General features: G+C 46.2%; 1 protein-coding gene and 1 long non-coding RNA gene across 2 annotated transcripts in view; one reads left to right on the forward strand and one right to left on the reverse strand.

The window, feature by feature from the left end:
• The window catches only part of LOC134933200 (A disintegrin and metalloproteinase with thrombospondin motifs 2-like), a 968191-nt gene that overhangs the window by 76588 nt on the left and 870408 nt on the right, over positions 1-21195 (forward strand). The gene's annotated exons all lie outside the window — the stretch shown is intronic.
• On the reverse strand, positions 18572-19353 carry LOC134935562 (uncharacterized). Its single transcript, XR_010180250.1, has 3 exons — positions 19282-19353; positions 19131-19198; positions 18572-18803 (listed from the first exon to the last, which is right to left on the reverse strand). It is a non-coding gene; the product is annotated as an uncharacterized LOC134935562 (long non-coding RNA).

The raw sequence follows: 21195 nt of genomic DNA on the forward strand, positions 1-21195 counted from the left end.
TAACTGCGCTCTGGGGCTCAGCGGTACTTAGTGCGGCGCTGTGAGGAGCGCCCTGAGCCAGCGCCTACACCCTACACTGGTCGGCAAGCCTGTCTGGACCCCGGATCACTGCCAGCACACATCTCAGGCCAGAATAATACAACTCAATAGCGGAAAGCAGCGCCATGTTCAGGGGCGGAGCTTCTCAGAACGAACCCAGCAGCGTTTAGCACCATTTTCCTGCCTGTAGCTCCTATTCCACAGACGCTGGCAGGGAGAACTGTCCCTCCAAGCACCTCCAGCTATCCTGTGCGGTACCAGGGGGTTGTAGAAGGGGGAAGGCTGTGTAAAGTCTGTGTAACCTATTTAAGGTACACAGATAGCTCTGGTAGTTTTATTTGGGTTACCTCTGAAGCACTGTGTGTGCGTGTCGGTTGGCTCCAATCTCTGTGTCCCTCTGTGTCATACTTGCGTAGCTAACATATCTCTGTGTGTGGGTGGTTTTTTTATAATCTCCCATAGCCATGTCTAGGGACTCTGTGTCATATGCTGCAGAAGATGTTTCCTCTCAGGAGGAATCCATTCCATGTACACAGGAATATAATGCCTTGTCTCAGATCCCTATTGTTGAGCCTGAGTGGTTAACTTCTATCAAAGGAATGAGCTCTCGGATATCTACTAGGGTAGCTAATACTGAGAATGAAACTCAAGTGTTAAAGAAATCTATGGCAGTATGGTCAGGCTCTGTTCCTATTCCTGCAAACTCCCCTAACATGTTCCCACAGAAAAGTGCACTTGCCCAAATTATGCAAGATAACACGGATACTGACTCTGATACTGCAGACGGTGATGGGGACGTGCTGAGGGGGGCGGCATCCCTTGCTAAGGGGGTGCAGCTCAAGATTGAGGCCATTAGAGATGTCTTAAATATTACTGACACAACACCTGAGCAGGTTGAGGAGGCTTACTTCACTGACAATAAGAAAGCCTCGCTAACCTTCCCTGCATCTAAAGAATTAAACACCATATTTGAAAAATCCTGGGAAAACCCGGAGAAATTTTTTTTTCCAGATCCCTAAGAGGGTTCTGGTTGCTTTTCCCTTCCCTGAGGATAGGAAAAAATGGGAAAACCCACCCATTGTTGACGCATCTGTCTCCAGGTGGTTTTACCTGTCCCTGGATCTACCGCGTTAAAAGAACTGGCTGATCGTAAGATTGACACTACGCTCCAATCCATTTACACTACTTCAGGAGTGGCGTTAAGGCAGACTATTGCCTGTGCATGGATTTCTAAAGCCATAGTAAAGTGGTCAGGCACATTACTAGAGGATTTGGATACAATGGATAGGAGTGATATTGAATTGTTTTTACATAACATACAGGATTCTGCGGGGTTCATGGTGGAATCCATGAAGGACCTGGGTTCGCTGATTGCGCGGATATCTTCCATGTCGGTATCTGCTCACAGGGGACTCTGGCTACGCCAATGGTCTGCAGACGCGGAATCCAGGAGAAGTGTGGAGAACCTACCCTACACAGGTCAAGCTCTATTTGGGGAAGCATTAGATAAGAGGATTTCCACGGCAACCTCAGGTAAGTCACATTTCCTTCCCCCTGCAACACCTTCTACGAAGAAACCATTTTCTTCAGCTGTGTCACAGTCCTTTCGGACCGCTAAGGCAAAAAAGTCCAAGCCTCCTGCCACCTTCTTTAGAGGTAGTTGTGCAAAATCCAAAAAGCCTGCACCCGCAGGCTTCCAGGACCAGAAACCTGCTTCTGGTTCCTCAAAATCCTCAGCATGACTGTGGACCACACAGTCGTTAAACCCTTATCTGAATGAGTTCAAATTCAAAATGGAGTCTCTGAGAGCGGTGATTTCAGGTCTGGAGGAGGAGGAGTTTCTGGTATCCTTGGACATCAAGGATGCGTACCTCCACATTCCGATTTGGCCGCCGCACCAGGCTTATCTCAGATTTGCACTGTTAGACAGTCACTATCAGTTTCAGGCACTGCCATTTGGCCTCTCCACAGCACCGAGGGTGTTCACCAAGGTGATGGCAGAGATAATTGTTCTCCGCAGACAGGGGGTGAACATAATCCCATATCTGGACGATCTGCTGATAAAGGCATCATCCAGGGAGAAGCTGTTGCAGTCCATTGTTCTCATGTCTCGTCTGCTCAGGGAACACGGTTGGATCCTGAGCCTTCCAAAGTCACATTTGGAGCCGACAAGGAGATTGTCTTTTCTGGGGATAATCCTCGACACGGAAGTACAGAGGGTGTTTCTGCCGGAGGAGAAAGCGTTGGTGATTCAAACAATGGTCTGGGATGTCCTGAAGCCAACCCGGGCATCAGTGCATTCACCTTCTGGGAAAAATGGTTGCCTCCTACGAGCCTCTGCCATACGGAAGGTTTCATGCTCGGTCCTTCAAATTGGATCTCCTGAACAAGTGATCGGGATCTCACCTACACATGCATCAGAGGATATGTCTGTCGCCGAAAGCCAGGATTTCACTTCTCTGGTGGCTGCAAATGCCTCGCCTCACCTTCTGGAGGGCCGCAGGTTCAGGATTGGATCCTTCTAACCACGGATGCAAGTCTCCGGGGCTGGGGCGCAGTCTCTCAGGGGGAAAGCTTCCAAGGAAGGTGGTCAAACCTGGAATCCAGTCTTCCAATAAACATTCTGGAACTAAGGCGCCCTACACATTAGGCGATGTGCCGCCGAGGTGCCTGACGGCCGATACGGCCGACGGGCGACTTGGCGGCGGGGGGGCAGTGACGGGGGGAGTGAAGTTTCTTCACTCCACCCGGCTCCATAGACGTGCAGGCAAATATGGACGATCTCGTCCATATTGGCCTGCATGCACAGCCGACATGTCAGCAGCGATGAACAAGCGCGGGGCCGCGCATCGTTCATCGCTGGTGACTCCACACTGCACGATATGAACGTTATCTCGTTCATTAATGAACGAGATCGTTCATATCGTGCAGTGCGGTCTTCTCCAGGCAGCTCATCTTCTGCGAGATCGAGCCATTCAAGTGCAGTCGGATAATGTAACGACGGTGGCCTACATAAACCGACAGGACGGAACGAAGAGCAGAGCTGCAATGTCAGAGGTAAAAAGGATCCTCCTCTGGGCAGAAAAACAAGCGGTGGCGCTGTCAGCAATCTTCATTCTGGGAGTAGAAAACTGGGAGCGGACTTCCTCAGAAAACACGATCTCCATCCAGGAGAGTGGGGACTCCATCTGGAGGTGATCTTTGGGGGGTTCCTCAAATAGACATGATGGCCTCTTGCCTCAACAAGACGCTTCGGAGGTATTGTTCCAGGTCAAGAGACCTGCATGCAGTGGCAGTGGACGCCCTGGTCACCCTGTGGGTGTTCCAATCCATGTACGTGTTTCCTCCACTTCCAGTCATCCCAAGGGTTCTGAAGCTCATAAGGAGAACAAGAGTTCAGGCAATCCTCATTGTTCCGGACTGGCCAAGGAGAGCTTGGTACGCGGATCTTCTGGATCTACTGTTGGAAGATCCGAGGCCTCTTCCTCTTCGAGAGGACCTGTTACAACAGGAGCTGTTCGCCAATCAAGACTTATCACGGCTACGTTTGACAGCATGGAGGTTGAACGCCAGATATTAGCTCAGAAGGGCATTCCAGACAAAGTCATTCCTACCCTGATACAGGCTAGGAAAGGAGTAACGTCTAAACATTACCATCGAATTTGGAAAAAGTATGAGTCTTGGTGTGAATCCAAGAAGTTTCCTACAGTGCAGTTTCAACTAGGACTGTTTCTACTCTTCCTGCAAGCAGATGTGGATATGGGCCTGAGGTTGGGATCCGTAAAGGTCCAGATTTTGGCGTTATCCATTTTCTTCCAGAAACAGCTGGCTTCCCTCCCTGAGGTTCAGACTTTTTTGAAAGGGTTCTGCACATCCAGCCTCCCTTTGTGCCACCTACGGCACCCTGGGATCTTAACGTGGTGTTACAGTTCTTCCAGTCGGATTGGTTCGAGCCTCTACAGGAGCTTGAAGTCAAGTTTCTCACGTGGAAGGCGGTCACTTTGTTGGCTTTAGCTTCTGCTTGATGAGTGTCGGAGTTAGGGGCTTTGTCTTGTAAAAGCCCCTATCTGATCTTCCATGAAGATAGAGCTGAGCTTCGGACGCGTCAGCAGTTCCTTACGAAGCTTGTGTCGGCTTTTCATATCAAACAACCTATTGTGGTGCCAGTTGCTATTGACTCCTCAAATCCATCAAAGTCCTTGGATGTTGTGAGGGCTTTAAAAATCTATGTGAAGAGGACTGCTCGTCACAGAAAATCAGACTCTGTTTGTCCTGTATGATCCAAAGAAACTTGGGTGTCTAAGCAGACGATCTCTCGCTGGATCAGGTTCACTATCCAGCATGCATATTCTACGGCAGGATTGCCATGTCCAAGATCTGTTAAGGCCCACTCTACTCGTAAGGTGGGTTCTTCTTGGGCGGCTGCCCGGGGTGTCTCGGCTTTATAGCTTGCCGAGCAACTACGTGGCCTTGGTCAAACACGTTTGCTAAGTTCTACATGTTCGATACTTTGGCCTATGAAGACCTTAAGTTTGGTCAATCGGTTCTGCAGGAACCTCCGCGCTCTCCCTCCCGTTCTGGGAGCTTTGGTACTAATGTTGGCCCCAGCATCCTCTAGGATATAAGAGAAAATGTGATTTTAATCACCTACCGGTAAATCCTTTTCTCGTAGTCCATAGAGGATGCTGGGCGCCCGCCCAGCGCTTCGTTATCCTGCAGTGGTTACTTGGTTCAGTTCTGCTTTGTTCTTAGTACTGCGTTATGACTTGATTCAGTCATGTTATTCAGCCGTTGCTGAGTTTCAAGCTTGTTAGTGCAGAGATTCACACCAGCTCACACAAACCAGGCAAACCAAACTATCTATGTAAATTTCCTTCTCTCGAAGTTGTATGTCTCGGGCACGGTTCCTATACTGAGTCTGGTAGGAAGGGCATAGAGGGAGGAGCCAGCCCACACTCTCAAACTCTTAAAGTGCCAGTGGCTCCTAGCGGACCCGTCTATACCCCATGGTACTAATGTGGACCCCCAGCATCCACTACGGACTACGAGAAATCCTATTATTAGATGGAATGGCTGGCACTCTTTGCAAACAACAATCTGGCCCAGGTGCACACCCCGATGTAACAACACCAAGATATAGGGTATATAGGGTCCTGTTTGTCGATTTCAGCTCGGCCTTCAATACAGTCTTTCCCGGCATCCTCCATCCCAAGTTACTTCGTCTAGGGGTCCCAGAAGCTACCTGTTCCTGGATAGTAGACTTCCTGACAAGTAGGACACAGGTGGTGAAAGCTGGGGAACTCTCCTCTTTAGCACGGTCCATTAGTACAGGGGCCCTTCAGGGCTATGTCCTCTCACCCCTGCTCTTCTCCCTGTATACAAATGAGTGCACCTCTGAGGTGCAATCAGTAAAGATTATCATATTCGCCGATGATGCCACCATCATCGGCCTCATCGTGACTGGAAGGAATCGACCTATAGATGGGAAGTATACTGGTTGGCCCAGTGGTGCAGCCACAACAAAACCCCCTCAAAACTGTCGAGATGTTAGTGGACTTCAGGAAGAAGTCAGCTAGTGCACCTCCACTAATGATTACTGGCAGTGTGGTATCGCTAGTGGACTCCAAGTTTCTAGGGACAACAATCTCCCGGGACCTTAAATGGGGGTCCAACGCTGATGCCACTGTCGGTAGAGCGCAGCAGTTAATGAAACATCCACAGAAGCTTCTGCTCCTCTTCTACTCCGCGACTGCTGGGTTGGTACTGTGCTCCTTGATACTGGTATGGTACAGCTCCGCCAGTACGAGGGACAGATGCAGGCTCCAAAAGGTGGTCCGAACCGCAGAGAAGATCATCTGGGCCGACCTTCCCTCAGTCCAGGACCTGTACCTGTCCAGAGCTAAAAAGCGGGCAACGAAGATAGTAAAGGACCAGCAACACCCCGGCCACAGCATGTTTAACTTGCTTCCTTCAGGCAGGCTTAACAGGTCCGTCCCCGCCAGGTCCACCAGAAGCCTCAAAAGTTTCTTTCCCCAAGCAGTCCGCCTGCTGAACTCCTGAACATTGACTGACCAGACGTAAATGTAACTCACTTGTGTCCCTACGGTATTCCTATCTGTATGACTTTACTTTTAGTGCCTGGTATTCACCTTTAGATAAATTCATAGGGTTTTTGTCAAGATGGTTAACCTCTGCTGCCACCGAATGCTCCATCGTCCGCAAATAGGTCTTTATCATGGCATTGTGCGTTTGCGGATCAAACGTCGACTTCGGTCTTACAGGATGGTCCAAAGTGGTGCAGTCTCTTCTTGTTCCTAACTTGCCAAAATATTCTTTTAACTTCAGATTCTTTAGATGTTTCCAAGTATCTATCCTCCATTCAAACCGATCGAATTTGGTAGTTGGAACAAAAGAAAGTCCTTTGTTTAAAAGACTGGTTTATTCACTAGTAAGCCCATGTGAAGATAGATTCATAACTAAATTATTCATTGGTGTTAATGTCTTCCTCTCCCTTTTGCCTTTGTGTCGTCTCCCCCCCTCCCACTGCCACATTTTATGGTGGTGTCTTTTCCTCGTGCACCCCTGGCATGCGTCACAGTCCCTAAAGGGGGCTTATTTGAAATGGTGCTGGTTGAGGGTTCAACGTCACTTGTGGAGCTGTCACTAGTAGTGGCTTCTGCATCAGTAATATTATTTCTTGCGTTCCTTCCTGTGGACCAGGTATTTTGGTGATGGTGTATGTTCACCATGGTTACAGGCTCCGTCCTTCCCTGCCGTTTGGCGGCCGGGTGACGTCACGTCACCCGTTTCCGGAAGTAGAGGGGGACGCCGGGACCATGATGCTGCACTGGTGATATATAGGTAGGATCTGTTTTTTGTACACTTTATCCTGACGAAAGACGCTCAATAAAGGCGTCTGAAACGTTGATTACCTAAAGGTTTGTGTGGCTGCATCTTTGTTCAAACCCGGTAGTGCCGCTCGTTTTTCTGTATGTATGTATGTATGTGTGTATGTGTGTGTGTGTGTGTGTGTGTGTGTTTTTATATGTGTGTATGTTTATATGTATGTGTGTATATATGTATGTGTGTGTGTGTATGTATATATGTATATATATGTATATGTATGTATATATGTATATATATGTATATATATATATATATATATATATATATATATATATATATATATATATATATATATATATAGAAGAGGAACGTAGTCGAGAGCTGTCTCACTAAAGCTAGATGGAGACTTGATCAGAAACGTAACCCTGGACAGAATCGGATGATATTTGTGACACAGTACGATGATATGTCTCCTGTCATCTCTAAGACCATGAAGAAGCACTGGCCGCTAATAAGATCTGACCCGAAATTTAAGGGTACCTTGGAGAATCCACCAATGATGGCCTATAGGCGTGGTAGAAACCTGAAGCAGATCCTTATGCAACCTGCCCGACGCCTGGATGCCAAGGAAAGCAGTACATGGCTAAACTCTAAGAAGCCAGGTTGTTTCAGATGTGTGGGATGTGTGACGTGCCGCTCGCTGCTGCCGGGTACTTCTTTTCCACACCCCCACACTGGCAAACTGATCAACATCCGATTATAAGCTTCACTGCAGGTTAAGCCATGTTGTCTATATGCTCCTATGCCCATGTGGCCTGGCATCCTGGCATACGTTGGGATGACGACCTGCACTTTTAGAGAACGGATGGCAAACCACAGGAGTTCGATTCATCAAGCAATTACATCTGGTACATCTGATAAACCGGTTGCACAGCACTTCCTTAAAGCGGGACATCAGGGTTCAGCACTTAGATGCCGTATGATTGATTGGGTGCCGGAACCCGAGAGGGGTGGAGACCGTGCTCTCATTCTGAGGAAATTGGAGGCGAGATGGATTTTCAAACTAGGAACTCTAGCCCCTAACGGGCTAAATGAGAACAATCATCTGGGGATTTTCCTTAGATAATGGACATGTTTTTTGTCCTTTAAAGACCAGTGCACTGTATAGTGTTAATTAAGTATATTTCTTATATATATATACGTTTTTAATAGGTGTTGATATATGTATGTGTTCTAGACGTATACACATATGTATGTGTGTTTATGTATTTGTGTGTTTTGTTGTTTCTCGTCATGATTGATTGTCGGCCGTACCTTACTGGCTCCTTATTGCCCACATCTTTTTAAACTGAGCAACCATAATTGGTCACCTATAAACCATGGTGATTAGGTGATTAGTCTTCAGTTCAGTATTTAAATAAAAAAACTCTTTTTGCTAGGATCTCTATCTTTGATCCCCGAATATGAGCATCCATCCCATAGTGCTATGACCATGTTGTTTTATATTATGGGTTGTATATGCTGTGGCTTTCCCCGTTTGCATTTGGGACTCTCTTGGAGGCGTTTGACAGGTTGCCTGGCAACCACATGTAAATGTCACCACCTCCCACTGTGTAATCAGTGCGGTGTGACGCTTGGAAGGTTGCCCAGCAACTATTCATTTACATCACTTCCGCCCGGGTGGTCATTGGCAGACTGTGGAGTGGCGTTCGGAAGGTTGCTTGGCAACCAACCCGATACGTCATCTCCGCTCAGGTTCTCATTGGCGGCTGGCGGACAGGGGACGGCCCCGTGGTGGTTGCTAGGCAACCACTACGAGATGTGAGGTTCGCCCGTGATGTTTGTCCGTCCAGGCACACTTAGTGTGGGGTGAAATACGTAAGGCTCCCCTATTCGTGGTAATATGTTGAATACTGGTGACATTGATAGAAAAGGGAGATGTTTGCATTAGCACTTTTTTGCACTATTATCATGGTTGTTCCTGTATAGAGTGATGAATACAATGGGCTAACTCCGCCCACATAATGACGCAATTTTGGCGCGTTTTTTTTGAATGGTGGGTATATAGGGAGCCGGTGAGGCATGGTCATTTAGGCTGCTGGTATTCCAATTGTGATGTGACAGCTCTCTGATGTTCTTTGTGTCCCCTGATGACGGTCTGGATATGGCCGAAAACGTTTGGGCTTTATACAATTATATTGGACTGTAGCAAACAGTCATGCTGTGCTGTCTGGAGAAATAAAATTCCGTTCTGATATTCAAATTAATGAAAAGACTGGTGAGTGCTCCATTTGTCTCTCTCTCTCTCTCTCTCTCTCTCTCTCTCTCTCTCTCTCTCTCTCTCTCTCTCTCTCTCTCTCTCTCTCTCTCTCTATATATATATATATATATATATATATATATATATATATATATATAATTTATTATCAAACGTAGTGTCTGCACTCCATGCAGCTTTAAATCAATAGCTGGGTGCTCCAATAAAGATCAATGATCCATCCATATCAAATGTTATTAAATTGCGCACTCACCATTTGAAAAATAAAAGTTCTTTATTTGGTAGGCAAAATACTCACAAAAAACATAGCAGAAAGTGCATATGTGCAAATGTCGACGTTTCGGTCCACTAGGGACCTTCCTCAGGACAGACAACTGTGCATCCTTGAAACAGCTCAGCCAAAAGTAGAATGAGCTGTTAATCCAAACCACAAAACGATTTAGGCTCACTAATGTACAATTCCAGTGATGCATAGGGGTATATGCAATTGCGGTCGAATTCCCGAAAATGTCGAAAAACGGGACATTTTCGCCCAAAAAAACATGTTGAATTGGATTCGTCAATGCAATACAGTACTTTTCGACAAAATATCTTCTGTTTCAGACTCGACTTTTTGCAAATCGACATTTTCAAAATTCGACATGTCTGCAATGGTCAAAATGCGGCTTTTCGACAAAAGTATATTCAAATTGAAGAATGACGATTCGACAACAGTGCTTTTCGACAGCAAATTCGTCATTTTCAGTCCGCCTCACTTTGCTGGCGGGATCTAATAAAAAAAATTTAAAAAATGATTTTTTTTTTTGCTTTTTGGATTGCTAATAGCATATCTATTTATATTTGAAGGGATTATCTACTTGGTTTGTCTTTTTTTGACTCACAAGTATTATTTAATTGATTTTTTTTAAAGAATATTTTTTTCTTCACTCTGCTGAGGGAAATGTACCCATGATTCCACAGTTTTACCCAGGATACACTTCTGCAAAGCCCTTCCTATCTCCTCACTCCCGGTTTTGTGAGACTTCAGGGAGAAGGAGCCATTACAGTCAGCTCTGTTGTGGAATCGTTTTTTTAGGACAATCCCTGCGTTTTAAAACACATTTATATCCTATTTTTGTACTGACTACAATAATGGAGCCTTTTTCTGACCTTTTTCTGATGTTCATGCTGGCTGCAAGCATGGAGGAAGAAAGGGTTGGTGGACATCAGGATCAAGGTCAGCAAATGTCTGCATTGGGTGAGCCAGTATTGCGGGTTTCATTTCCACGTCCACGCCAGTATCGCACTAGGCGTGAACTGGAGGATCTCAGCGAGTTCGAGGTGATTCAAAATTATCGCTTATCGACTCGCGACATATATTCGCTGTACGCTCTGTTGGAGGCCGACCTGGAACTTCGGGCACGGACCAATCGCGCAGTCAGCGGTTTCCAGAAACTGCTGGCTACGTTACATTTTTTGGCGTCAGGCACATTCCAGCCTACACTGTCTCAAACATGCGGTTTTTCACAGTCGACACTGTCGCGCTGTGTAACCCAGGTCATTAGGGCTTCCCGCCTATTGACGATCCAGTTAATCACATTTCCAGAGACGGACAGCGAATGTCGTGAGATCAAATTAGGCTTTTTTACCAAATACAAATTTCCCAATGTTCTGGGCGCGATTGACTGTACCCACGTGCAGATCAGACCGCCACGGAATTCGGAAGAATGTTTTCGGAACCGAAAACATTTCCATTCCATGAATGTACAGGCGGTCTGTGATGTCAACATGACATTTTTGAATATTTTTATGGGATTTCCTGGATCGTCTCACGACTCCTTCATCCTAAATCAGTCATCGCTGTTTGAGAAGTTCGAATCGGGAAACATGCCGGGTGGCTGGCTGTTAGGTATTTATTTTAATTTTTTTTTTTTTTTTTATATTACCCTTCATTTTTTTTTCTTTTCTATAGGCGATGCGGGTTATCCCAACAAATCGTGGCTCTTGACGCCATTGTCTAATCCTGTTGGTAGGGCAGAAAAACGTTACCAAGAGACACACAAAGCATCGAGGCAAATAATTGAACATGCCTTCGGTGTCCTTAAAAGCCGGTTTCGATGTTTAGACACTTCCGGCGGTGCTCTTTTGTATTCACCGGGAAAGGTTTGCGGCATGGTAAATGCATGTTGTATTTTACACAAATGTGTCGCAAATAGTTTGCCGGTGACTCTTCGTCGCAGTGCTTTCCAACGTTCTTCTGCTCTACCGGTGGGTATGGACGAAGGAGATGATTCCCGACGGACATTGTTCCAAAGCTTTTTTTCCACTGCCTGTGAGTATACTTGTAACATTTGTATTATCGTGTAAACTGAGATTGTAATATTCTAAAAAAAACATTTTAATTTATGTATTTCAGAGTTTTACGTCCTGTTGACGCACCTTCCCAGGCCTGTTTTCAAAGTTTCGTCCTGTTGATGACCTGTTACCCCGTTTTCTCCTGTTGTTGGGTTGCCGCAAATATTGGACCCGTTTATCCAACTCTACCATGGGCGACCTACTTGTGATGTGGACCTGACCCTCCGCCATGTAGCAGACAACCCCCCTCAGGTGAGATGTATTGCCCAAAACTCCCTCCTGTCCAAGTCACCCCTGCATGTCCAAAGTGCAGCCCTCCGGCATTTGCGAAACTGCACATCCAATCATGCCCTGATACACCAATGCTTACACTGTGTCAGGGAATGTTTGGATGTGTAGTTATGCAAGTGCCGGAGGGTTGCATTTGGGGCCACTGTAACCTGCTTGTGTCGTGTTGCTTGTACCTTGTCTTTTCCATACCAGGGGGACACTATTACCAATAGCTGGAACCTCATACTATTCTCTTCCACAGGTCTTGCAGAGTATCCTTCCCAAGTGGCGTGGATGTGAAGAGGCACGACATTTCTCCTGATGTACCATGGGCGACCTACTTGTGATGTGGACCCGACCCTCCGCCTTGTAGCAGACAACCCCCCTCAGGTGAGATGTATTGCCCAAAACTCCCTCCTGTCCAAGTCACCCCTGCATGTCCAAAGTGCAGCCCTCCGGCATTTGCAAAACTGCACATCCAATCATGCCCTGACAGCAATGCTTACGCTAGGTCAGGGAATGTTTGGATGTGTAGTTACGCAAGTGCCGGAGGGTTGCATTTGGGGCCACTGTAACCTGCTTGTGTCGTGTTGCTTGTACGTTGTCTTTTCCATACCAGGGGGACACTATTACCAATAGCTGGAACCTCATACTATTCTCTTCCACAGGTCTTGCAGAGTATCCTTCCAAAGTGGCTTGAATCCTCATGGATGAGGAGGGACACAACAGTTCCCCTGCTGTACCATGGGCGACCTAACACAATTCGACTGCATCTCATATTTAACATTGTATTTACTAATAATTTAAATAAAAACCACAGAAAACTTCTCATTTTAAAAATTTATTGAAGAAAAATTTAATTTAATTTTTGAAATAAAAAATGAAATGTAATAAAACAAAAAAATAGTTTATTCTTCTTTACATTCTTTTCTTGTGTAGATATCTGTGGGGGAAAAATAAAAGCATATTAAGTAAAGACACTAATGTCATGTTCATTCCTTTCCCAAGAATATTTGTGGAAGCACACAGCCCAGCATGACCCATTGCTGGGCTGTGTGGTTCCACAAAGGCAGGTGGTCCAAAGTGGAATAGTGGTGTCAGTGGTCAGCACTTTGACACGCCTGCACTTGTGGAACCACACAGCCCAGCATGACCCATTGCTGGGCTGTGTGGTTCCACAAAGGCAGGCGGACCAAAGTTTCTTGAATATATACATTGAAACATGCCTCTACTCACCTTGGTACGCACAACACGAACTATGCCGTCCACTTCAATTTTCCACCCAATCCTATGAATAAGCCAAAAACAAACACTAGTGAATAGTAAATTCACACAACAGTGAAAGCCTATTGTACACCAATACAAAAAGGATTTTTTTGGGTAAAAAAGTGGTATCAGAATAGCTCTTTGGCCCATCATACATGTAGCCACAAGGAGCTTTCATCCGTTACCACACGCGCCCGCATGTATGCCTAGACATAAAGCTCCTTGGTAGTACCCGGTCACGGGTGGGGGAGCCCAACACATATAAAACAATAGTAAGAAAAAAAACAAACTAATGGGAGGGGGAGAAAGGGATACATGAAAAACATAACGGTAAATAAAACAATACGACCGGGCTTATGGTGGATGTCTGTCCGGATCCTCGTCTTCCTCCTGATGGGGCGTCGATGTCCTGGGCGGCTGGGTAGTGGGTTGACTTAGCCTCGGTGCCCGTGCAGGTGTAGATGTTGCGGCCGGTGTTGGTGGTGGAGGCATCTGGTGGGTGGGGTACATCCCTGTATATCCTTGGTACAGCTGTGACCGTCTATACCAGGATTGTGGTGGAGGAAGGGAAGGAGGCGTCCATGTGGCTTGTGATGGCGGAAGTGGTGGATCACCAGCGTGTTGATGAGCTGGCTCTGGGAGCTTATCGTACATCATCTGCAGTGTGGTTGCGATGATCTGTTGGCTGGCTGCCGAATGTCGTTGGCTCTCCGACATGTTGTTAGAGCTGTGTGCCATGCATGATGTGTTCTCCACCAGCCGGTTGATGGATTTGGCCAGAACTTGAAGGATGTCCATAGTCTCCCTGTGATCTTCTCGTCTGGTCTTTTGAATTTCGGCCGTGCTGTCGGCATGAGCCTTCTGCATTTCAAGCAGACCGTTTGCCATCTTATCCATTGTCTGTCACGATCTAGGTCAGGCCTGGCCAACCTGTGGCTCTCCAGATGTAGTGAAACTACACATCCCAGCATGCCCTGCCACAGTTTTAGCATTCCCTAATAGCAAAACTGTGGCAAGGCATGATGGGACTTGTAGTTTTACAACAGCTGGAGAGCCACAGGTTGGCCAGGCCTGATCTAGGTAATTCCTTATCAGTATTTACCTTCCAAATGCCTCCTGAGACTGTCCCAGTGTTCCAAGCCTGGATTCCATCTGCACTGTCTGTGTGCAGCACGCTGCATCTCATTGTCTCAAATCTCTTTACTGTGATTCTGGCAGCTTCATGGTTAAAGCTCACATTCAAGTTACAAACAATCTTTCCCTCCAAAAGCTACCATGGGCGCAGCCATGTTTTCCTAATCACATGTTACCTTTCAGCCTATCAGCTGCACTCTGCTCTCAGCCTGATTACACAGCAGCTACACTCTGGTCTCTGGTTAATCAGCCAGCCAATCCCTGCTTCCCAGCAGGTATAAATATCCTGTTCCTGGGGTGGAAAGATGTCAGTGCTTCAATTGTCTTCAGTGATTCCAGTGTGCAGTTCTCCCATGGACTTTCTCTGCAGTACAGCCTGACTCCCTGGTGATTACACTCTGCAGTGTAACCCGACACTCCAGTGATTAACCCTCTACAGTCTACCATGATACACCTGTGTCTGAACTCCGGCTTCCCAGCAGCGATCCCCAGCATCACTTCATGCTTCACCTGTGCTTCTAAGTATAATAGTGCATTTCTATCTGCGGACCCCAGCTTCACTCAAAGCTTACCAACGATCCCGAAGTAACCATCGGTGTTCCGTCATCGATTCCAAGTCACCATCGGTGTTCCGTCATCGATCCCAAGTATTTCTCTGAACTGTGTTTAATAAAACCTTTGAACTTTCCCTTGTTGTCGTGGTCACGCCTTCGGGCATTTGTTCTAAAGGTTCCCTGCATGTCCAAGAACCCTGTACTGCCTCCCAGGTACACATATACCTCAGCCCCTACAACTGAGGCTTCCCCCTGGTCAGCACCAGCCCTCAGTTGTGACATTGTCCTCTCAATGGCGTCCAGTCTGCTTCCAACGACAACCCGAAAACTATCCTGGTTGACATTCATCTCTGCTGCCAGGGTGTGTACCCTCTGAACATTTGAGGGATCCTGCCCTTCCTGTACGTCTGCCACCAATTGCATTTGTGCAGCTGAAAAGAAAATTAGAAATTATTATACACATTCATCATACATTTGTTTGAAGGCTCACAATTCGATATTTACTCACACAGGGATGTAGAAACAGCAGGCTGCTGCACTTCCACCTCGTCGTTAGGCGAATCCTGTTGGAGATCCGGCCTGAAGAATGAACCAATCCCTGACGCAAGTCCGCTGCTGGTCCGTGGCACCTCTGTTTGCAAAAGAAAAAAAAATTTAAGTTCATAAACTATACAAAAATGGTACCCCTCCCATCACCCCCCCCCCCCCCCACAAAAATAAATACAAACCTTCTCCATCCGGTGGTGCCGCTGCTCCAGGAGCTTCACTTGTCCTCAATTCTGGAGACTTTTCAAGGCTCTGGCTGGATACGTCTGCACGGCTGTCTTCAAACCCAAGAAAAGTGTCGTCCGTTAACCCTGTAGACTCAAACAGTTCGGGTGATGGGTCCACAAGGGTAGTGTCTTGTTGAGGCTCTTCGGTCACAGTCCCAGAGCTCCTGGAGAGATGACGATCTGGTGATGGCCTGCGCGCAGGAGCTGTAGTTTGGCGCCCATCTGGTGGTGTGGTCGCCGACGGTGTCTGGCGCACAGGTGACGTTCTGCACGCTGATGTCTGGCGCGCAGGTGATGGTCTGTGCGCTGACGTCGTCTGGCGCGCAGGTGACTTACTGCGCGATGACTATATGTGGCGCGCAGGTGATCTGCGCGCTCCCGATGCTTGCTGCGCAGGTGATGGTCCGCGCGCTGCTGCCGATGCCTGCTGCACAGGTGATGGTCCGCGCGCTGGCGATGTCCTGCGTGCAGGTGATGTCCTCTGGGCAGGCGTGTCTGTGAAAAAAAAAAAACACATTAGCAAATACAAAAATAAAATTTTTAAGTACAGCTCATCTGAATGTATTCTTACTATCAGGCCTCCTTTTGGACTGCTTGTCTCCCGCCGTCTTCCGTCTTCTGGGCGGTTCTTCCTCCTCGGGAAAGCCAGCAGGACGGCTAGAGTCCACACCTCCGCGAACTCCTTCGACCATGGCAGGGTTCATGCGCCTTTTGATAACGTTCTCCCAGGGTAGCCACTTCAGATTGAGAGCCGGACCACCTCCCGTAGCTGTCTCATGTCGGCGCTGAATCCCCATCTTCTTCTTGGTCTGTCTGCGGCAATCACTGTACCGCTTCATGCAGTTTCTGGTGCTCCAGCGGTTTCCAGATACTGCAGTGACTTGTCTCGCGATGGCATCCCAGATGTTTCGCTTGGTCTTAGCTGCTGTGGTCTGTGCCCTTGGTCCATACAGAACGTCGTAGGACCTGTCGACGCCATCCACTAGGGCACAGTTTTCCGCCTCAGTGTATCTGGGTCCACGCGGCTTCTTCGGTCCTGCATCTCCACCAGAGGCTTCCTCCTCCGACTGCTCCTCTGGCTGGCTTCTTGCCTTTAGGGATTAAAAAAACAAAAAACATGCATTTACTAAGATCGGTATGTACCTGTGAGTGTCCGTATCCCTGGCAGTGCGCAAAGATACCTGTAGGTGTTCATGGCAGTGCGCAAACTAGTGTGTGTCAAGTTGGATGCTATTGTGTCTGAAGGTGTTGTCAGTATTTACCTGTCTAGGCTTTTTCTTTTTCTATGACTTCTCCATTTGGTCCCTTGACGACCGCGGCTGGTCACTGCATGCCTGGTCGGTCGTATCCTCCTCCTGGGTCGGCTCCCACTCCTCGTTGCTATGCAGGGAAAGTTCTTCTGAGGGGTGGGGGGAAGGGGGGGATCGGGCCCGCTTGTCCCTGGACATCTCTGTTGTAAAAAGAAAAAAAAATATATGTTTACAAATTTAACACACATTACAAAATTACATGCAACCACACTTCATGCTGCTGGGACCCCAGTTCTCAAGCAGGACCAAACACACACAAAAAAATAAAAATAAAAAGAATAGAAAAAAAAAAGCCAAATAAGCCAAAGCCCCCGTACAAGCATCCCTGCACATACTGGAGGTCAACCAGTGCTAACACAAAATGGCTGACACAAACAAAATGGCTGACACAGTCACCCCAAACTAGCCAAACAGCATCCCTGCACACTCTGGAGGCACACCAGTGCTAAAATAGGCGCAAAAAAACATGTTTGGCAAACAAACGACATGACATGTCGACCGCATGGCTGACACAAACTTGCTCCAAGTCACCCCAAACTAGCCAAAAAGCATCCCTGCACATTCTGGAGGTACACCAGTGCTAAAATAGGAGCAAAAAAACATGTTTGGCAAACAAACGACATGACATGTCGACCACATTGATACCGACACGCACTAAAATAACCCCAAACAAGACAAAAAACATCCTTGCACATGCTGGAGGTACACCAATGCAAAAGCATGACCCAAAAAGTCATTTTAAGGAGAAAAAAAAAAAACATGAAAAACTACCCCAAAACACAAAACTCCCCCAAAAAATGCAGCAATACAAGCAGGAGCTATACACATACCTGCACACATATATATACATACCCCAAACACCCCAAAGACATATCCCAAACACCCCATGTACACCTCATGGCAACCCCCACCACACAAACACATACATGCAACAGCAGACCCACATGTGGTACTTACCTAAAAATGTAGAAATCGCTCCAAAAATGACTCTCCTCCGGGGTAACAGGTATCCTCCTGTCTGTCCTGGATTAAAGCCTGCTGGGTGTCCAAATGATACCACAGCAAACAACCAATTTGCTAGCTCTGCACCTCCTCACACCTCTCTGCAGGTTCACAAAATGGCTGCTGAGCACGCAGCAAACAAGCCCTAATAAAGGGCTGCAAACGGCGGGAAGTCGAATTCAGGACATCCACTACTCGCCGATTGGTCCGTTATTCGCCAAGGGGAGTGTCGAATGCGTTTTGTATTGCATATGGTGAATTCATGGTCCCGGCGGGAGGGCTGCGGCTGTCGAGTACAGTCGAATTTTTAAACTGACGAAAAAAAGGCGCAGTTCGTCCGGAATTTCATATACCCCATAATGTTTACTGTATATTTACACCTTTATTATGCATCACTGTAATTGTACATTAGTGAGCCTAAATTGTTTTTTGATATCCCATGTTGTATTGGTGTTATATAGGGTGGTTGTGGGTAATGATCCAGGGTTTAAATACCCTCATTGTTTGGATTAACAGCTCATTCTACTTTTGCCTGAGCTGCTTCAAGGATGCACAGTTGTCTGTCCTGAGGAAGGTCCCTAGTGGACCGAAACGTCGACATTTGCACATATGCACTTTCTGCTATGTTTTTTGTGAGTATTTTGCCTACCAAATAAAGAACTTTTTATTTTTCAAATGGCGAGGGTGCAATTTAATAAAATTATATATATATATATATATATATATATATATATATATATATATAATATAACAAAAGGGTCCTGTACTCGCATCAGTTATTCAAGGGTGGGTGCTATCCCAACAGAACAAAGTCCGCTGAATATATCGAAGTCCACATACGTGGCGGGCGCACTCTCACTAGTACAACGCTTCTTCAATGATAATTTTCTTTATTGTAGCCTCAGACAATCGACGTTTCGATCCTTCCACAGGATCTTTTTCAAGAAAGGCAATACGATATCATTTGTTCTCAGTTTATACAATCATTAGAAAATGCCTATAAAGATACAAAATGAGAAAAAACTCAGCCTCCCAGGCCCCATATGTGATGGCAGAAAATCTCTATAGACTGGGAATCAATGCCCCATTCATATAGTGACTATATTATTTTAAAAAAGAATGTGCTTAGTGTCAGATAGTATTTTAAAGTATTACACACCGCCGACACAGGTGCCACTCATCACCCAGAATAGAAGGAAGAAAAAAAGAAGAAAAAGAAAAAGACACCCTATTCCTTTAAATGCATAATGTGCCTAATTTTACCAATGCACCCTCAGGTGTGGGGGGTATATACCATGAGAAAGGTCTAAGCCTCATCACTTACTCATGAGCTCAGCAACAGCCGTGTGAATATCCAGCAGGCTATCAACAACATACATGATCCCATAGCAACTGGGAACAACAAGAAACTGTTAGACCTCCCATTAGTGTTCTATTATCATAAATAAACATTAGCTCTCTGGACAGGTTTTTACCTATTGAGATCACAAACCCAGTATGCCGTATCCTGGGGTCTCAGTAGTTCCTATGTACCAATTAGTCCAGCCTGTTCAGAATGATATATATCAATGCAATGCTCACTATATACAGCAAGTGATAAGGCACAAATGGCTCAGAAAAAAGGGTGCTTACCAGGAGTCACTATCAGCCATGTGTTCCCAGGAGACATGCTGTGGACTTCCATGACCCGGATGTTTATATACTCCCAAACCGGAAGTGGATCCGCAGGGACTGAAAAGACGCCTCCCACAAAAGGGCACTTTTCAGGTGTAATAATGGATGTAATTCAATATACACTGGCTCCCATGTCAGGCCGTTCATATGCAACTTGTACTAGCTCGCATGGTGCTACAGACGCTGGAACTGGGATGTGAAACTTATTCGCCGCGTCTTGCGTTCCAACTCCCGGAAGTGGTGCGTTCCACATACCGGAAGTGAACGCGCGTCATATCACAGACTGACGCTGCGGCTGCAGTGGCTCACATATTCACTGATCAACGGAGGGAGAGAAGTAAAGGCTGATCTATGTCACCTGAATTCTCTGTATTAACCCCACATATTCTGTTCTAACCTCCAAATCAGACAAAATTGGCATTTCCCAGATGTGTCTCAGCAGTCAGGGCTTAAAGCCTGCTGATTAGATGTTCAAAGGGTGACATACGTGTCTCTAATGTGTAACGGCTGGGTGTATATGCACTGTGTAAATCTTAAATGCTTTTATTTATATTTTAATTTTTATTAATATTTAAATGATTCAATTTCTAGCCATCAGGGACCTGAGTGGATGGGCTAATACATAGAAACACACACAAAAAACATCAAAGACATAAAACACAAACTGATTCATAATCAACTCGTGAAAAAGTTTTTAACAATACATATATACATATATATACATGAGTATAAATAAAAATAAAAAATAAAAAATAAAAAATGATAATAACGACCTACAGACTAAGGTGTCTATATAGATAAAGATGAATACATAAAGACCTGCATGCAGGAAGATCACAGCATGGATTCACAAAAACATCTCCTGATCACACAAAAAAAAGGGTAAGTATTCCGGCAACCCTCTATAAGAATACCCCATAGGGGTTGCATTCGTTGAGTCCTCGCGGGGATACCGTGTCCAGGTGGTTAATCCAAAAACACTCCCTTTGTTTCAACCTCCTAGTTCTATCTCCACCAGTGGTCATCGGGGGTACCCAGTCTATAATTTTGCATTTGAGACTAGCCACCTGGTGGCGAGCTTCAATGAAATGACGGGCCACCGGTTTGTCAGATTTGCCACTACTCAATGCGATGTGTATAGATGAGCGATGGTTCGCCATTCTATCCCTGAAGTTACGACTGGTTAACCCAACGTAAAATAGTCCACATGGACATTTTAAGATATAGATGACAAAATCTAATCTACAGTGTAGATGATATTTGAGTTTAATGGTGGAGCCAGTGTGGGGGTGAGTGAATGTTGGTCCCACCATCATAGAGCGACACGTTGTGCAGCTCCCACAGGAGAAACAACCTGGTTTTTGTTGTAACAACTGGGCAGTAGACATAGGTGCATTGGGGTACAATACAGGTCTCATAAGCATTTGCTTGAGATTAGGGCCTCGACGGTAAGCCAACATAGGTGGATCCATGCGTGTGAAAGGTAATGTTAAATCAGTATTCACAATTGGCCAATGTTTCTTGAGTACCTTTTTGAGGTGCCCAGAATGATTATCATAACGGGTCGCGAAGACTAAACGATTGTCCAGTCTATCCTTATTCCTGGGGTGTGTCCCTGCAAAGATGTTTCGTGCCCTAGACATACAGTGGGAAAGTGTTTTATGGGTATACCCACGTTCCAGGAAACGTGCTTTAACCTCTTTGAGTTGGGTTTC

This window comes from Pseudophryne corroboree, chromosome 6 (genome assembly GCF_028390025.1).
Source record: "Pseudophryne corroboree isolate aPseCor3 chromosome 6, aPseCor3.hap2, whole genome shotgun sequence".
Lineage (NCBI taxonomy): Eukaryota > Metazoa > Chordata > Amphibia > Anura > Myobatrachidae > Pseudophryne > Pseudophryne corroboree.